Source organism: Eleutherodactylus coqui, chromosome 2, assembly GCF_035609145.1.
Source record: "Eleutherodactylus coqui strain aEleCoq1 chromosome 2, aEleCoq1.hap1, whole genome shotgun sequence".
NCBI lineage: Eukaryota > Metazoa > Chordata > Amphibia > Anura > Eleutherodactylidae > Eleutherodactylus > Eleutherodactylus coqui.
In genome coordinates, this window is record NC_089838.1 from 74820207 (window position 1) to 74840784 (window position 20578).

The window sequence follows — 20578 nt, forward strand, 5'->3', positions numbered from 1 at the left end:
AAAATACAAGTTTAGAAATGGATATTTAAAATAAGAAAAAGAATAGAGAGTGCTTAGCGATTTGTTTTCCCAGTGTTAGGGCTCATTCACATGGGTGTATGCCGCCCGCATATTATGCACATATGCAGTACACAGCAAATACGCATGTAAGGGCGCAAGATTTGCACGCACAATACGCTTAGAATAGAAGCCATTGATTTCAATGGGTTTGTTCTCCTTTTTTTTGTGCATGTGTATTTGCTGCATATATTGAAACCCCATAGCGTGTATAACCTGTGTTTTTTTTGCTTTCATAAAAAAACGCAGATGTGAGTGGCTCACTATATTATGCACTTGGAAAATATGTACATATTATGGGGGGGCGACATACTCCCATGTGAGTGAGCCCTTATACTCTACCGAATCCCTATGTACCTGAATGGTGTTATTTTATATATCATATTTTTCTATATCCGAATATTGTGAGATGATAACTGAATATCAGCTGGAGGGATGGAGCAGTTTTGCATTTCAGTCACACACACACAAAAAAATAGCACCTGTTTTATTTTCCTGTGTATTTGCGCACCAAAGGGCTTTATAGAAGCCTATGGGTGGTGCCCAAATGCATGCGCAATACGCAAAGGGATGTGTGAAACCGCAGGGAAAGGAACACATCTGGACTTCATTTGTCTTTTAAATCAGGGTAGGGGGTGTTGTGTGCACATATGAAAATGCTCTGCATATGCAAAAACATACAGTGGTATGCACAGACAGGTACACAATTTAACCTCGTTCACTGCGCAAATATGTTCTGGGGCTAGTGTATTTGCGCATACACTCATCTGAAGCCACCCTTAGCTCCACAAAATGTTGTTGGAACTGAGGTGCAAAACAGTACCCGGTCCGTATTTTTTCCTGACTGAATATGGGCTGAATACAGACCCACTGAATTAAATTGGTTTATGCGCATAAAAAAAATTGCAGTATGTTCTACTTTGGTCTGTACCACGGATCAAGATCACCAGTCAGTGTATGGGAGTGTTTAATTAACTGAGCAACTATCTGAGCGGGTTCATTATTACAGTAACTGATTGAGTGTGGCCCATTTGTTCCAGACAGAAATGAAGCAGCTATTTTTCCGTGGTAATAGTTTCTCAAATTTGTAAAGGCAGCCTACTTTTTCATACTACAGTTGGATGGTAGAGGCGTTTGGGGAAACCTTAGTGTTTCAGAATTAATAGTTTGGCAGCTGTCAGCATCCAGGTCATGTTCCCTCAGACTAAAATTTGGGGACGTCAATCTGGCATAGGTTTTTACAGGCTTCACCTGACTTCAAAAGTGGGAGAGCAAATCCTCCCTTCTGTTTTGTTTGTATCAACTGAGAATATGAGAGTCTAGGGTACTTGTTATTCTTTAACCCTTTCCAATCCAATGTCGGGCCTGCCCCGACATCATAATTTCCCTCCACAGCTCCGATGTCGGGGCAGGCCCGACACTGCAGTGCAGGAGTGCATCTGCACCTGATCATCAGACACATCGGGTGCAGATACACTCCTGCACTGGTCCCCATCGAGGACCCCCGAGGAGAAGGCAGAAAAGGCTTTTAACCCTTTCTGCCTTCTCCTTTACACATTACATAGCGCTCAATAAGCGCTATGTAATGCATAGAGATTCCGGACGGCTGGCCGGCGATCATGTGACTGCCGGTGTCACCTAACCCCCAGCTGTCACATGAACGCCGACCCAGGAGCCTGCACTGTGGGACCTGCTTACCTGACCGGCGTCTTGCGCATTCTCCTTCTGTCTCCCGGCCCGGCGATCATGTGACCGCGAGGTGCCACCTGACCCCAGCGGTCACATGATCGCTGAGCCGGGAGGCAGAAGGAGAATGCGGAAGACGCCGGACAGGTAAGCAGGTCCCTCCCTGCACCCTCCTGAACTCTGTCATTTCAGGAGGGTGCAGGGCAAATGTATTTTTTCTCACCCATTTTCCCCAGGTCCAATATATTGGAGCTGGTGAGAATGGGTGAGAAAAAATAAATGGATTGGAAAGGGTTAAAAACCTGATAAATTCCTGGTGGTTTAAAAAAAAAGAGGGTAAAAGGTGGGTTGGGATCGATATTAGAGATGAGCGAGCGTACTCGTCCGAGCTTGATGCTCGTTCGAGTATTAGGGTGTTCGAGATGCTCGTTACTCGAGACGAGCACCACGCGATGTTCGAGTTACTTTCACTTTCATCTCTGAGACATTTGCGCGCTTTTCTGGCCAATAGAAAGACATGGAAGGCATTACAACTTCCTCCTGTGACGTTCCAGCCCTATACCACCCCCCTGCAGTGAGTGGCTGGGGAGATCAGGAGACACCCGAGTATTAAAATCTGCTCCGCCCGCGGCTCGCCACAGATGCATGGTGACAGAGATCAGGGAAAGTGCTGTCTTGCTGTAGCTGCTATAGGGAGAGTGTTAGGTGTTATTTTAGTCTTCAAGAACCCCAACGGTCCTTCTTAGGCCCACATCTGACCGTGTGCAGTACTGTTGAGGCTGCTTATAGCAGTGTTGCACAATTTTTTTTTTTGTATATCGGGCGTGCAGACCATTGCGTCCTCAGTTTGCAGTCATTGTACAGAGTATAGGGGCAGTACTGGTGAGGCAGGGACAGTGGGAAAGGTGAAAGAGATATATTGTTTATATAGGCAGTGGGCTTTTTAAAAAAAAAATGGGGAAAAATACTATCTTTGGGCTGCCTGTGACCATCTTCAGTGTTCTGCATGTCTGCTGGGGGTAGTAGTCCTAATTAATACGCAGCAAAGCGTTACAGCAGGCTTGCGCAAAATTGTTTCCTGGCTCTGCTGTGCCCGTTACATCACCGCCGTCATAGCACCAGAGGGAAACAGTCTACATAATGTATGCTGCATACAGTATCTTTCTGGTGTTTCAGCTCACCATTTAAAAAAAATTGAAGCAAAATACTTAAAGGGGTTGTCTCGCGGCAAACCTCAAAATTTTACATTCCCCCATTCCCCCTGTCACACCCCCCCCCCCCCGCCCCCCCGGCATAAAATAGCAAATTACAGCAGTTTTTAAACCGCTTGCTACTCACCGATCCAATGAAATAAGTACTTTAAAAAATCTTCTCCCAAAGATGGCCGCCGGTCCTTTCCCAGGGATGCACTGTGGTTTTCTCCCATGGTGCACCACGGGTCTTCTCCCATGGTGCACCATGGGCTCTGTGTGTTCCATTGCCGATTCCAGCCTCCTGATTGGCTGGAATCGGCACACGTGACGGGGCGGAGCTACGATGACGACACGGTGACCAGCTCTCCGGCACGAGCGGCCCCATTCACCAGGCAGAAGACCGCACAGCACAAGCGCGTCTAAAAAAGCAGGAAGACATCAGAATTAGACGGATCCATGGCGACGGGGACACTAGCAACGGAGCAGGTAAGTGAATAACTTCTCTATGGCTCATATTTAATGTACGATGTATATTACAAAGTGCATTAATATGGCCATACAGAAGTGTATAACCCCACTTGCTTTCGCGAGACAACCCCTTTAAGGCCTACCACTGCCCTTTGGCCATTTGACTGCTTCTGCGCTGTGAATTCCTCTAGCTCAGTCCTACACACCTACGTCTCACTACAGGCGTGCGCAAAATTGTTTCCTGGCTCTGCTGTGCCCGTTCCATCACCGCCGTCATAGCGCCAGAGGGAAACAGTATACATAATATACGCTGCATAGAGTATCTGTCTGGTGTTTCAGCTCACCATTTTAAAAAATTGAAGCAAAATACTTAAGGCCTACCACTGCCCTTTGGCCACTTGACTGCTTCTGCGCTGTGAATTCCACTAGCTCAGTCATACGCACCTACGACTCACTACAGGCGTGCGCAAAATTGTTTCCTTGCTCTGCTGTGCGTTCCGATAGCGAAGTCAGCCTCCAACCACAGGCCAATAAGCAGCACATTTAATTACAGCGTTCTGTTTCTGCTCTACTCGTAATACACCATGCTGAGGGGTAGGGGTAGGCCTGCTGCAACAGGAATGTTACTGTGGCCTGTCTTGACTGCTCCTACTACTGAAATGGAACTAATACTGTGCTCCCCCTATACTGCTGCTTCGGAATGGTTACTGGGGCCTGTCTTGACTTCTACTATTACTGAAATGAAACTAAGACTGTGCTCCCCCTATACTGCTGCTAGTGATATGTTACTGGGGCCTGTCTGGACTGCTACTACTACTGAAATGAAACTAATACTGTGCTCCCCCTATAATGCTGCTAGTGATATGTTACTGGGGCCTGTCCTTAATGCTACCGCTGAAATGTTACTAATTCTGGGCTCTACCTATACCGCTGCTAATGCTATGTCACTGGGGTGTGGAAACGGAGGCTTCCCAAAGACATGATGGTGGCGAGGCCATTTCCCACCAACGCGGTTACTGTTAAGGTTCATATAACCACGGACACGTGGAGGGGACACGTAGTGCCTCAAAAACATCCCCCTCCTCCTCCAACAATGAAAACATTCTTGGCAAATACCTTTGCATTGATCCGTCTGGTGGCAGTCCAAGAATTTCACCTTTACCGACACAACAAGAGAGCCCCCCCAACATTCCCCCCGCCACGGCCCACTTAATCCTGGCCACATTCCAAAAACCAACTAAATAAAACCGCACTACTAGGTCCGCAGTCGCCACCACATTCCCACCAACGTGGTTACTGTTAAGGTACATATTACCATTTCTGACTGGGGCATGCACTGTGGGCCGAAGCACACCTGTATTGTATGTGACGTTAGCTCTGCTGAGCAGGGCACTGCAATGGGATACGTTTATGTACCGCCGATGGGTTCCAGGGAGCCACCCATGCTTTGGGTCCACAGGGACCTCACATTAGGGATTTGTACCTGCCAGTGTCTATGTATTAAAAACCCCGGTCAGACTGGGGCATGCAGTGTAGGCCGAAGACCACCTGCATTTAATCGGACGTTACCTCAGCTGTGATGGGCAACGCAATGGGATATATTTATGTACCACCGGTGGCTTCTTGGGACCTACCCATGCTGTCGGTCCACACGGAGTTGTAACTGAATGTGTCTACTTACAAAGAAGCCCAGTCTGACTGGGGCATGCAGTGTGGGCCAAAGCCCACCTGCATTTAATCTGACGTTAACTCTGCTGTCCAGGGCACTGCAATGGGATACATTTATGTACAGCCGGTGGGTTCCAGGGAGCCACCCATGCTGTGGGTGCACACAGAATTCCCATTGCGGAGTTGTGCCTGCCTGTGACTATTTATAAAAAACCCCGGTCTGACTGGGGCATGCAGACCACTTGACAGAATGAATAGTGTGTGGCACATGGGTTCCCCATTGCTATGCCCACGTGTGCAGCTCCTGATGGAGGTGGCACAGGATTGGATTTCTCATTGCTTCTGTACAGCATTGTGGGCTATTTCCCCGCACCTTTTAAAGAGGGTCGCTGCCTGGCCCTGCCAACCCTCTGCAGTGTGTGCCTCCGGTTCCTCCTCATGGCAGACGCACTTATAAATAGACATGAGGGTGGTGTGGCTATGAGGCCAGCGTGTGGCATGAGGGCAGCTGATGGCTGCGCAGGGACACTTTGGTGTGCGCTGTGGACACTGGGTCGTGCTGGGGGGTTGGGCAGCATGTAACCCAGCTTAAGTGGCAGCGGAGTGTCATGCAGGCAGTGATTGTGCTTTGTTGGAGGTAGTGTGGTGCTTAGCTAAGGTATGCCTTGCTAATGAGGGTTTTTCAGAAGTAAAAATTGTTGGGGGGGGGCACTCTTGCCGCTATTTTGGCTTAATAGTGGGACCTGGGAACCTGAAATGCCGCCCAACATGTAGCCCCTCGCCTGCCCTATCCATTTCTGTGTTGTTTCCAGCACTTTCTTGGGTTTTGCAGATTTTCACAAATGAAAACCTTAGCGAGCATCGGCGATATACAAAAATGCTCGGGTCGCCCATTGACTTCAATGGGGTTCGTTACTCGAAACGAACCCTCGAGCATCGCGAAAAGTTCGTCTCGAGTAACGAGCACCCGAGCATTTTGGTGCTCGCTCATCTCTAATCGATATTTTACAGTTTTCCTTTTTTATTTCTCACAGGTTCCACCAGGAATTTGTTTGAATTCCTGCGCTTCGAGCTCCTGATGGGCACTTGTACAATTACTAGGAATTCGGAAAGGGCTCTTCTTGGAACTATTTCACCAGATGTTGCAGTTGACTGCATGTCACATTGAGTGTGCATCATCTGAACTCCCAGCCAGGGACGTCTAAGGTGGATCTCTACTTTTTGACTCTTCAGGGAGAAGTTCTGTACAAGATGCCGACAATGTGGTCCCTTTGCCCTTACTATAATTCATATTATTATTTCAAATCTGATGTGATAAGAAAAACATATTTATAATGCACACTTCATGCTTTCCTACTACAGGGGTCAAATGGGTGTCAGTTTATTACTGTAAGTTCACATGTATCATATAACATCTCAGCAGAGGATTTGATTGGTGTTATCCTACTTTTGTGTTTATTGAATGATTATGCTTTTACCTTCTCAAAACCTTTTGAAACAGTTGATGGTAAAATATGTTTTGTGTTGTAAATTTGTGGTCTCTTTGGGTTCTGAACGTATCCCATTTGGGCCACAGCATTGATTGGCCAATTCATAAATCCCACCTGCACAACACGATGGCTGTGATTGGTTCTCAAGAGCAGCTCAGTCAATGCAGCGCTCGATGAACTAATCACAGCCATCGCATTGGTTCATCAAACGCTGCATTGATTGGCTGAGCAGCGCTTGTCAACCAATCAGAGCCATTGCCTTCTGGAGGCGATATTTATGAATCCCATCACCAGGAAACATTTTTCTGTTTGTGACAGAGCACTGCAGCAACTGCACTGGGGCTCCGGAGATCAGCAAGAGGGACTCAGAGCAAGCCTGCTTGATAATATATTGTTGTTTTTTTTTTAATGTAATGCAGTTAGGGCTTATTTTTGGGATAGGACTTATATTTCAAGCCTCCCTGAAAGTCCCAAGAAATCAGGGTTAGGCTTATTTTGGGTTAGCTCTTATTATTGGGGAAATTTAGTAGTTTGTATAAATTCCACCCATTTTGTGGTTAGGTCTGCATGATTTTCCTGCAAAAATTGAGACTGCTTGCAAGTATCCATACATTCTGATAAGAACAGTTCAACTATACGAAGACTGTGCCTGTCATGCAGAATGAGGGAATGCTGTTATAAAATATTCCAATTGTGATGTGCTTGTAATGGATCAGTAGCTAGCTCCTGGGCTGCTATTGTAAGTTTGAAATCTTCAAAGGATAAGTGACTAACAAAGAGAGAATTGGTGAGATCACACTGTCATTTGCATTATATGAATAGTAAAACTTTAGACCCTACTGGACTGTGTAAAGGCCCATTTAAACAGCAATTCACTCAAAATTCGCTTAACAGCCATCTTTTGAGCGATAATTGTTGTGTCTAAATGTGCCCATCTTTCAGTTTTCTGCTGAAAAATGGAATTCAGTTCTGCCTGAAATCCATCGTTCAGCAGAACAGCTGATAAGATGGACCGCACGATGTGTTCTGCCAGGGGAAAGGGGGGGTCTGTTAACAGTTGATTGCATTGTCTCAGCTGTTCTCAGCTGTCAGCCCAACGGGCAGACCAAACCATAGGATTCAACGAAAAGCAGATGGTCTGTTCCCTGAATACAGCTACCGGCAGCTCACAGACTGCTGATTGGTACTAATTGGCATTAGTAGTTTATACAAAAGGATCACTCAAAAGCCATCTTTCGAGTGGTCATCTTTGTGTTTAAATGGGCTGTAAGACTGATGTGTCTTAAATCTGCTTTACCCAAATGCATGTCTAAAGAAACTGCATTTGTGAAAATCTTTATGGCTAGCAACAACTGTCACATTATAGCCAGCCACTCAAGGTACAGGGCAACATGTTACATGATAGACTAAAAGGCCATAACTGTAATGTGTTGCACTGGTTTGAGTCAATCTTGATCTTAAATTAAGCAGTAGATGTATAAATCTTGTATCCATCAGCCTTTCACATGCTGCAAACCTATTTTTTCTAACTATATACAGTCAGCAATAGTGATGACAGCCACTAACTCCAAACAAAGAAAACTTGATACTGTGTTCAATCTTCCCAAGAATCTTCAGCCATCCAATGTGATTTTAGAGAAGCATTAAGAATTTATACAGAAAATCAAATGTGGAACAAAAACATTCCAAAAGCATTCTGAGCTAGTCTCTCATTAGATAAGGTATTTTGCATAGTATTCGCCCATTAAGTGGTGAATTTTTATTTTATTTTATTTTGAAAAACTGATTTGAGGAAATGTTTATATTGTCTAGAATAGCATTTACCTGAATTTAGAAACAATTCTGACATTCATTGGTCCTAATATTTACTGTCCTATAAATAGGACGCTGCCACCTAATGTGCAAGAATTGTATGAATCACAGGTCTTTCGTTTAAGAAAATATTTTTATTACAATACTTAGATATATACAAAAACATACACAAAAATAGACAGATAAACTTACTAATATACAATATATATCAGACAAAAATTATTTATGACATTTTGGGAAAAATTGTGTACATAAGGTAACATCACATTTCGTACAGAAAGTCAGAGATTTTACTTTGCAGTTAGCAAACTGACACCTTCTTTGCTTTCCTCTTTTTCCAATCAAGTGTCCTTTTTAGAGATGAGCGAGCACCAAAATGCTTGGTTGCTCGCTACTTGAGCCGAGCATTTTGTAATGCTCGAGAGCTTGTTTTGAGTAACAAACCCCATTGAAGTCAATGGGAGATCTGAGCATTTTTCAGGGTGACCAATGCTCGGTAGCTGCTTGACTTGCTTTCAATGGAGCGGCTGCATTGAAAACAAGCACTTCAGCCAAGCACAATCAGAGCTGCCAGCAGGCGGGGATTTTAAATCCCCGCCTGCTGATAGCTGAGAACTATGGAGCCGGGGACAGTGGCAGAAGTTGCGGCTGAGCCCCGGCAGCCGTCAATGGCTTTTCAGGGAAGGGCTTCATAAGCACTTCCTTGAAAAGCCATTTAAAATTGTGTAAAAAAATAAATAAATAAATTACCTGCCGGGGCTCAGCACTGTCTTCTGCCGCTGTCCCCAGCTCCCCGCACACGGAAGTTGTGTTCTGCATCCCCGAGGTACGTTTTTTTAATTTTTATTTACACTAAAGTCTTTCTTTTTCAGGGAAGGGCTTATATGTAAAGCCCTTCCCTGAAAAAGAATGCAGGGGTGCCAGCAGGCCATTGTTTTCAATGGAGCCGCTGGCAGCAGCCGTGGCTCCATTGAAAACATGTGGGGAAATTTTTATTGAGCACCCTGTGGTACTCATCTAGAGTAACGAGTATCTCGATAAGGCTAATGCTCGAACGAGCTTCAAGCTCGGACGAGCATGCTCGCTCATCTCTAGTCCTTTTCCATCTAACCTCATGCGATCTCATGTTTTTGCCCTAGAAGATTGTATGGTAATTGGCCGACCAATGCTGCATCGCGCATTGACTCCAATTTTGAAGTAGGTGATGGCTATATATGGTCTGAAATCTTTGATACTTTTCTTATCGATTGACACCTTATTGTAGATGATAAAGGCATTGATCACAGCCATAGCAATAATTCTAGTAAAGATAGGTCAATACTAGAGTTGAGCGAACATACTCTGCCGAGCGTGATGCTCGTTTGAGTATTAGCGTACTCGATGGTGCTCGTTACTCGAACGAGCATCAAATCATGTTCGACCCCACCCCTGCTTTTGGCTCCTTCCCGCTGTGACGTGCCTCTTTTGGACCCTCCCCGCTGCGACGCAGTGTGCGTCATTGGCAAATTTTTGGTCTGGTAGGAAAAAGAGAGAGACAGACAAGAAAAAAAAAAGCTCGGCACCCAGCGTCCCACATACAAAAATGCTCGAGTCTCTCATTATAGTCAATGGGGTTCGCTACTTTAGTAGAGTTCTCAAATTAAACGAAAAGCTCAACTCGAATAACGCGGACCCGAACATTTGGGTGTTAGCTTATCTCTAGTCAATACCATTTGGAGGCATAGCCAAAATATCTGCTTCCACTTCCTCTGAATATAGATATTCTATAACTTCTTCTGAAGTCTTGAATACATAATACCTTGACATGCCTAATTTAAAAAGTGGAAATATGTTATACCATAATAACAAGTATTTATAATGCCTGCTTCTATAGTACTATATAGTAGCAGCATCCTATTTATAGGACAGCAAGTTTAGTTTCATGTAATGTGGAGATTTTTTTTTAGCATATCTTTTATATATTTCCTCTCAGAATATAGTAATTTGCAAAGTAATAATGAAAATGTTACTTGCTGTTGAATATTGATGAACAACACAAACTGAAGACTTGATGACAGGCACAAAATCACAAGTTTACTGAATAGAAACTCTCAACAAACTGACTTGTTATGTTCAACTTCAGCAAACCTCAGAGTAACATGTCTCGACATACCTCTCTCAGTTTCAGATCCAGGAAAATATGATGAAACGTGCACAAACATGAATAGTGAGTGTCCTATAAAAAGGACGCTGCCACCTAATGGGTTGTTAAAGGAACATATAAGACAAAAGTGGAACAAAACAGTCCTAATCTGGTGTAATGTAAAGACCGCATGTTACAGTGTGAACAATGTATCAAGTCCTTATTTAAGTCCAATACAGATACTTTGATGAAACATGAAACAAACAGAATTTCCACTCTGCACTTTCCCAGTATGTATAGCTATATTGTGGATATTGCTTTATTTTCAAATGCTGACTTCATTGTTTGAGAGTATGATATTCTTGCATTTTTATATGCTGTCCAAGTCAGGTTTGTCAATCTTCATTAATTTCCTGGTAAAGCCCATTTACATGGAGCGATCACTAAAAAAATCGCCAAAAGTGGATCGTTTTAGCGATAATCGTTGCATCTAAACGCGCGCCCATCGTGCACTTTTCGTGCACTGCCAGCTGATCGTTAAATTCAGTCCAACCTAAAAATCGTCCTTCAGCCTTATTAGCAGTTCTCCACAGGTAGCGCTGATAACATTGTTTCCCGCTGGAGAACAAAGGAGTTGAATGGAGATAAGAGCCCTTGGGCTATTAACTGCATTCAGCTAAAGGCTTCATTTGCACACTACATAGCTATTAAGTAGCTCAGTAGCTACTTAATAGTTTATGCAAAATGTTCTCTCAAAGCTGTCACTCAAACTGTCGTTTGAGCGATCTTTGAGCGATCATTGGACCATGTAAATGGGCCTGTAGTCATAAATGTGGCTTTAGTCCAATTATCTCCCTTCGGCTAAGAGGGATGGTCTGTTAGCATGAGTATAATTTTACTGTATCCAGTAGCTAAGCAGTCACTGGCCACAGGGAATTTCATTACACGGAATTCCTTTATTATCCTAACCATTCAGTCAAATATACAATCCCTTAGATGCTGTATTTCTAAATTAGCCCAGAGGATGAGAACAGTATTAAAACAATAGTCATCCTTGGGGTATAGATTGAGAATAATCATATTTCCAGAATTGGGAGCTGATGTCAACTCAAACACATTTGCTTCCATCTTTGTGTGGCCTCTAGATCAGTCTAGAATGGATATCAACTGAGGTAATCTATTTTATGCCATTTTTGGTGTCTGTAGATAGATAATCCTCCTAGGATTCCTCATGGAGAGATATGACAAAAATATTGAATTATATATTCAACCTGAAGCTTCTTGCATTGAGTCAGCCTGGCTCGCTCTGATGTCACAAATGGAAGGCAAAGATATGGTTGAGGAAGCCCTTAAGCCTCCTAATGCCCAGATTTCTTAACTGATCTAATCAGTAAAGTCTGGAATCCTGCTTTATATTCCTTTTGTTTTTGTTGCTGTTTTGCATGTATTGTAGGCCTCATTTTTACATCAACTTTTTTTATTTTTTATATGCATTTCAACTTTTTGTAATACAGTTTTAACCTTTATTAAGTTAAGTCCCTGTCACTCTCTTAAAAACTTACAGATCCTGATAAGAGTGTAACATGACTGCCTGAGTGCAGTGGTTGTCTGCACCCCAGTACGTTACCAAAGTGTAGGTGGGGACCAGCCTTACAGTAAAATAGCCAGTTGTGGCAGCGTGTATATTTCGGGGACACGTAGGACTGGGTTGGGCTATGATCTGTGTCCCATCTAGCAATGTGCGTAGGCTCAAGAGAGTGGAATTAGGTCAACCTGTGCAGTCGTACCAACATCACGTGCTGTGAAGGTTCAGTTCTTGACAGTCACATTGGAAATCCCTTAAATTGAGAACAAACATTACATAAAGAGAATATATATAGTGAAAATACCCTACTGTTCAATATTCAGAAACATTTTTAGATTGCCCGTTGATAGAAAAGTGAGTTTAGTAAAAAGAAAATATATAAATGCTGTTATTGACATCTTATTACCAAGTTGTATATCAGTAAATTAGACTAAGGCTTCATGTCAACATTTTGTCACCCGCGAGCTGTGGTCAAGCCATGCTATTATTGCATGCCCGATGTTTTCCTACAACCTTTGTATAACCTTGGAACAATTCTCTCCATGTCAGAATTTTTGTGAATGTTACATAACTCTTTCCTCAAAGGGGAAACATTGAGACTCTACATATGCCATGATAATACCATAGTTTTACCATGATGGTTGCACCTCATAAATAAGACAAAATCTAATTTATTTAATGCTTTTTTTTGTAAATTAAATTTTATTGGAATGTATTATGTATTTGGGGAATGTATGTATATAGTTTTGGAATTTAGTTTGTAAATCATTGACGGTAATATCAATTGATTAAACAATTCTTCTATTCCTGCTGCGACCTTGTACCCGATGTCTTATTGGTAAGGTTGGAAAATGTGGGGAGGTGTTTACAAGAGGTGACATGCACATTTTCCTTAACATTGTATACATAGAACAAACCTTTAGGCACTTGTCATCTTGACTCCAAGTGTTCTACTGATTTAAGGCATGGCTGCAGATGTGACTGCCTGAATTAGCTTTATTTAAAAAATGTTTGTGTTCCTTGTCAAATATAATAAAACACAGGTTCTGCTTAAAGAGGCAAAAAAATTAAGATGCTACAATATAAGCACAGTAGATTTCAGCCTAATGCATTTGTCAGGAGAGTAATGCATTCACATTAAATTTAAATTGAATAACATGCTTTGTGATCTTTGTGTAGTAGCAAAAAAGATGAAACTGTTGTGTTAGAACAGATCATTTATGGAATTTCATTTCAGTGCAATTTAATATTTCTTATGTATTTCTATTAATACTCATAGAAGAAAATGAGCAGCATAAGTCACCTGTGACTTGTTCATTGTTCAGATGATCGCTTATTTCTTACTACGTTTTCAGTAAAATGAAGATCTGTGTTATGAAAGTGCTGTAAAGCTACTTAATAAATTGTGCACAGTATAAGAGATTAGAAAATGTACCATTTGGGCATCCATTTAACTGACTGTGCGGTGATGAAGACCACTGAATACCATAATCTATTATACATGTTAATGGTGACATAACTGCGAACGTAGAGTTTAAGAAATATACTGTAAATTGGTAGGTATGTAGTTATATTGGATACAGAGGTAGCAGTTGCACCCAGGTCTTTGAAGTCTGAGGGAGCACAAGGATCCCTCTGCTACATACGAAGATAGAATGATTATAAATGGTAGATGGGGGTCCTGTTAAAAATTTTATATTGAAGCCCAGTAGCTTCAAGTTACACCTTTGCCAATTGGCCTACAACTGTCAACTTTGTTCCAACAGATTATTCTTCACTTTTCAGTTTATCTCTGGAACTATTAAGGTTGTAATGTGATGTTGCCCGTGGTCAGAACTACAAAGCAGCAGCACTCCAGCAAACAATCAGAGCATAGCACTAAACAGAGGACTCTCTCGGCACACTCACCCAACATCCTAGGTTAGCAGACGCAGGGATTCCCTGATGAAGTAGGTGTGAGAAGAGTGGAGATCTCCCCTGATATAGCGGCAGCTGTAGAGACTGGACAGCAATACACAAGTAAGCCGGGATTCCCCTGTACTCACTCTCATGCAGGCTGCAGCAGTCAGGAGCTGAGGGGAGCTCCAGCTTCTTTAAGGAGCCCTTGGTTCTTATAGGGGCTGAATACCTATTCATATCAGAGGCTTGTGATCTTTCCTGGGGAGGATTTAGCTCTGCCACAGTGAGTACTACCTCAAGCAAACACCCCTAGTGAAACTCCATATATGCACCATGCAAATAACTGCTTGGGGTTCATTAGGAGGGAGCTCTCTTTCCGAGTTTGAAGATCTCTCCCTGGAGGGTGGTAGACCACAATCCCACATACCACATCCATATGTGCACTTACCTACTCTCACAAACCTACCTTGGACACACAAAGGGATCCAAATTTCTCCTTACACCGGAGACTGGCGACTTCCCCCAGGGAGAAGGGAAACACTAGCTAAGTGAGTAAAAACTCTCTATACCACCCAAGAGACATTTTTTCTCTAATAAGCAGCAAGCATAAACTCCAACAACAAACTGAATCTGCTTTCTCACTGAGACGTGTTTCTAGCCATTTTGTGCGATTAAGCATCCCCATTCCCCCCTGGATTGTGGCAAATCACAACCCCCCCCCCCCCCCCACTTTAGCTGAATACACTTCCGCAAAGAATTTCATATTGTGCACCCAGATGGGATCTCAGTATCGCATTCTGCGCAGAGACTTAAGTTTGACATCTAGCACAATAATTTCTATCTAGAGACAATTTACTATGCCCTAAATCATACCTAACTTGTGTGCCCTGCGCAGTGGTGACGGTAATAGCCAAGTAATAAAATGGTCAAGCCAGGCAAAGAAAGAGGAAACCATACTCCCGGGGAGCAATCTACCACTAAAAGCAAAGCTGATATGCATCGTTTCTTAAAAAAGAGAGGCGCCCACTCTCCAGCGGCAGCCTTGAAAAGGATGCCACCACAGACAAACGAGGATGATACCCAAGCAGACTCAGACATTGATAGCGGTAACAATCAGGAGCAAAGTTACTCCCAGAGATCAAACATATGTAAAGAATTTCTCAAAAAGGCTCTTGCACAAGCTATACAGCCTGTTCTTACAGAACTAAATTATATAAAAACAGAAATCTAGCATATAGGCAATAGAGTGGAGGAGCTGGAGAACATTTATTCTAATATTATCTATCAAACCAATGTTATCTCTGACCATACGATGAAGCAAAGAGACCAAATTGACAGAGCACTGGTGTTAATAGAGGATCAAGAAAACAGGAGTCGGGGGCGTAATATAAGAATCAAAGGACTCCAAGAATCCCACGCACCAGATAGGCTCAGAGATATGGCATCAACTATATTCACAGATCTCTTAGGTGAAGAATGGGCCAGCTCAATTATTATCGAAAGAATTCATAGAGCAGTTCATCCCAAACCAAAACGGGTGAACCTCTGCGTTATATTATCTGCGGACTCCTCTCCTTTAATGACACACAAGCAATATTATTATCTGCTAGAGATAAAGACCATCTAAGCTATCAAGACTTGGCCATTCAGATCTATCAAGACTTGGCTCCCTCCACCTTGGCTAAAAGATGACAGCTAAGACTCCTATGGGAGCCTTAAAAGCATGCACCTTTCACCTCGGATCGTGTCAACGGGCTACTTCATATAGCTTGATATGCAGATTTAACACAAAGTTTTGTGCTGTGTAGAAGGTATTATGAGATACCTGGGGATTTATGGAATTACACAGCTTATGAAAATATAAGAAGATCAAACAGTTTGAGGAGATTTCTAAAGTGAACCAACCTTGGAGATTGCCCCCCAAAACGTAAGAATTGAACTCAGGGAAAGAAGATGGATAGTGGGTCAAATTATGATACAGCATGGAGTTCAATTCTCGCACACTAGAAATCAAACCAATGTCTATGCACATCTGAAATGCTGTGTACAGCATTTACCTACCTCCAATATGCTTAATGGATAAGGATTAGGGATTACTCGAGCGAGCATTGCCCTTAGCGAGTACCTGCCCACTCGAGAGAAAAGGTTCGGCTGCCGGCGGCGGGCAGGGAGCGGCAAGGGAGAGCGGGGAGGAACGGAGGGGAGATCTCTCTCTCCCCCCTGCTCCCCCCTGCTCACTGCCGCAACTCACCTGTCACCCGCGCCGGCAGCCGAACCTTTTCTCTCGAGCGGGCAGGTACTCGCTAAGGACAATGCTCGCTTGAGTAATTGCCCTTAGCGAGTATGCTCGCTCATCTCTAATAGGGATACAACAGTCTTTAAGGACCATTCACCTAGTAAGATGGAAACGGTGGGCAAAACATGCTTGTCTGGTTGAGGGCTTTACATGCCAAATGATGTATGATTCTCGGTAATTTTTTTCTTTTCTTTTCTTCTTTTTTTCAGTTTATCTTCACTTTTCTTCTTATTGCTCTAATTTTCTCAGCTTCTTCTCAAGATCTTGTGTCGGTTTTAGCCTCATTATAAGATTCATCCTAGATATGAAAATGTTTGAAGATCTATATTTAATTAAAAATAAAACGTATACAAAAATTTAGCTGGCTGTTTCAGCTACTGCACAATGCCTAAAAGGGAATGTTGCTGCAGTACCTACTTTTCCAATGACTGTTAGACACTTCATCTTAAAAAATATATAAAAATATAAAAATCTTCTCATTTACTAGTTCACTAAACATATTCTTTTTTGCTTATATTTTTATAGACACACATTTTTAAGGAGCAAGTTGATCTGGTCAGCTGATCTAACAGTTTTATATCACTTTGATGTTGTGGGTGTCTGCTGGTTTGGTATTCTTAGGATCTTCTGCTAAAGCTGTTCTGAATTTACATTAATGGGGACACAGAGATAGGAAATGTAAAATGAAGCAAATAACTTTACTGGAGATGTAACTAATTTTGATGCAGCCGCAAATCATTCAAACTTGTTCAAAATGCCACATAATAAATATGCATTTTATTACATTCTAAATCAAAATCTTTTATGATGTCTTCATGTCACAAAAAGGAATACTGCTTGTAAGATGAAGTATTGTTAACATTTTAAAATGATCACTTACTTGAAGGTGGTTTCAGGGACACATATGGAAGTAGAGACCTTTTATAAAATGAATTAATTCAATGCCATGGTGTCTCATAGTTTCAAAAAAGCTCATCATATTAACATTTTTTGTTGCTATTATGATTCCTTCCTCAATAAGGCAAAGAGAAGCTAATTTATAGGATTAACAGTAAATATTTAGTCCATGAATTGTAGGAAAAGTCATGAATGGGAATCAGCTGCTAATATTGAATTACCCTTGTAATGAAGAGGCAAGTTGTCTTGGATGGTGCAGAAGTAAATGGCAGATGAAGACGAAGTTAAATTACTGCACAACATTAATACACAACATTCATGCACTCCATAGGAAGGCATGTCATTTTAAACATTGCAAACACACACAGGCACAGACCAAGGGCATGCTTCCTCAAGAATTAATAGTTTTCAAAGTCCATTTTATACTACCAGTCCAGATATAGGGGAACAGATAAAGTAGCTATTTTGATGCAGGGTCTCCTCTGATACAGTGGCATTCATTCACCCAAGATATTAATTCTTCCCTGAGTTCCAAGACCATAGGAGTTGATTTATGGGCCAAAGCATTAACTCTTCTTGACCAAGTATCACTAAGCCTCCTTTCCTTCAACCCCAGCATACTCTTATTAGCAGTATAGCATGGAAGAAGACTCTATCTTCTCCCAACTGCACTTCATCAGCTCATCCATCTAGTCTCATCTACAGCCTGGTCATTGCTGCAGCCATCTAACATCATAGAATGGTAAAGTTGGAAGGGACCTTCAGGGTCATCGGGATCAACCCCCTGCTCAGTGCAGGATTTACTAAATCATCCCAGACAGATATTTGTCCTGCCTTTGTTTAAACACTTCCATTGAAAGAGAACTCACCACCTCCCATGGTAACCTGTTCCACTCATTGATCACCCTTGCTGTCAAAGTTTTTTCTAATATCTAATTTGTGTCTCCTCCCTTTCAGTTTCATCTCATTGTTTCTAGTCTTTCCTTGTGCAAATGGGAATAGGGCTGATGCCTCTGCAGTGTGACAACCCTTCATATATTTATAGACCACTATTAAGTCTTCTCTCAGCCTTCTTTATGCAAGCTAAACATTCCCAGATCCTTTAACCGTTCTTCAGAGGACATGATTTGCAGACTGCTTACCATCTTGGTAACTTCTCTGAACTTGCTCCAGTTTGTCTGTTTTTTTTAAAGTGGGTTGCCCAGAACTGGACACAGAATTCCAGATGAGGTCTGACTAAGGAAGAGTAGAGGGGGATAATGACCTCACATGATCTAGACTTTATTCTTCTATTGATGCATCCCAGAATTGTGTTTGCCTTTTTGGCTGCTGCATCACATTGTTGACTCAGGTTCAGCCTCTGATCTATTAGTATACCCAAGTCTTTTTCACATGTTCTTCTGCTTATCCCAATTCTTCCTATTCTGTATGTGTTTTTTTTCATTTTTCTTGACCAGATGTAGGACTTTGCATTTCTCCTTGTTACATACCATTTTGTTAGTTGCTGCCCACTGTGCAAGCTTTTCTAGATCTTTTTGAATACTCTCTCTCTCTCTTCACTAGTGTTAGCTATCCCTCCTAGCTTTGTGTTATCAGCAAATTTGATCAGTTTCCCATCAATTTCCTTTTCCAGATCATTTATAAAAATGTTGTACAACACTGGGCCTAGGACAGAGCCTTGTGGTACCTGGCCATGCTGGAAAAAGACTCTCTCTCCGCCTGCCCACTGGTGCTTTCAATGGGCCATCTTCTGGTTATCATAGCTGTATTGACCAATGCTCATCCTCACCTGGGGACACTATTCAGGTTTAGTATACTTGCCTTGTCTACTGGGCCCTGAGTGCTGCAGCAGATATTATAGCAGGGCCTATGCTATGCTCACACCCAACAGGGAAGTGAGTGTTCTCCATGTGGTATATACCTCTCTATTACTCCTAAAATGTTGCCTGCTGGTGTTTGTAGTTGCAACCAGTGACATACTTGCCATATTCCTTATTCAGCTCTGATACATATACATCATGCTACATGGAGGAGCTTGGCAGTAGAAGAATAGACTGGGTGTATGATGGAGCAGTGTTGGAGGGGCACTCATTTCATCAGGTGAGCTCTCTTATGAAGAGGGGTGGACACCTACACTACCTTACTTCCCTGCAGCATTAAAATCAATGGGTCCGTTATATAATGCATGACCATGCATAGTGAATTACCAATGTTTTTCATCCATTTTATGTGGGGGAGGGATGTCAAAAAATCTTCTTTCATCCATACACCTTAGTAATTCATATAAAAATGGCTTTTCAAAAGCATACAACTCTTTTTGTTCCCTGGGTTACAAGCCTGGAATAATTTTCTGCAGCTTTATTGAAGATGAGTTTAATTTACAAATAATCAACTGCTCTAACAGTATACAAAATAATGCTTTTGGGACTGTGTCCAACATATCAGTAGAAAGATTTATTGCATGATTAGATAAATATTCCAGGCACAATTAACAAGGCACTATAAAGTCAATAAAGTGAACCCTATGCAAGCTGTACTGTGAAAAGCATAATGTAGTCATGTACACTATAAACAGAGTACTCTATAGGCCACTATTATTAGAATGGCCTATCAATGAAGAGCAAAATATATATAATCTTCATAAATAAAGAATGACAATTATTGTTTAAAATGTTGATATTACTCATATTTAAGTTTTATATATCAAAAAGGTAGTTCATCTTTACCTTTCATTTGTATAGACAGCTATGCTTTCTACTACAGCTAGCCTTAGTCACCTCAGTGGGACTGAATATGATGTGTTGCGATACTAGGCATAGCTATCTGTACTGTGCCTGTGCAAACAATGAAGGGGATGCCATGCTTGCAGGAGCTCCATGGTGCCGCTATTGTACTGATTAGTAGAAATTTCACAGGTTTGGTCCCCACCCATCAAACATTGATAGCCTATCCTAACCTTAAGATGTCCTGGAGGACCCATTAAAAGTTAGACGCTTGTTACAGTATGTTAACATGGCATTCGATCAATTCAGGCCTTTCAATATCTGCTATTTGATCCCCTATTATTGTTTAAAGAAAATAGTTTGGTTTTGACTTGAACATGCAATTAGAAGTGTCCAGAGCTCCCCCACATTGTATGTCATGGGTGATAAGCTTATAGGGAACCTTTCACCTCCCTATAGCTCCATAAAGTAAGTTTTGTGCTGCCAGGGGAGGTGATGTGGAATCAGGTGATATCATTTTTATACTCATCCACTCCTGCAGTGTCACTTGCTGAAGTCCATACGTCACTTCGAATGTTGATGCTTTTCAGACTGCTGTGTGCATGCTCCCCATACAAATCTATGGAAGACCCTAAAGCCAGCCTCATATGAGTGTAAGATTACTGTGTATTATGTGTGCAAT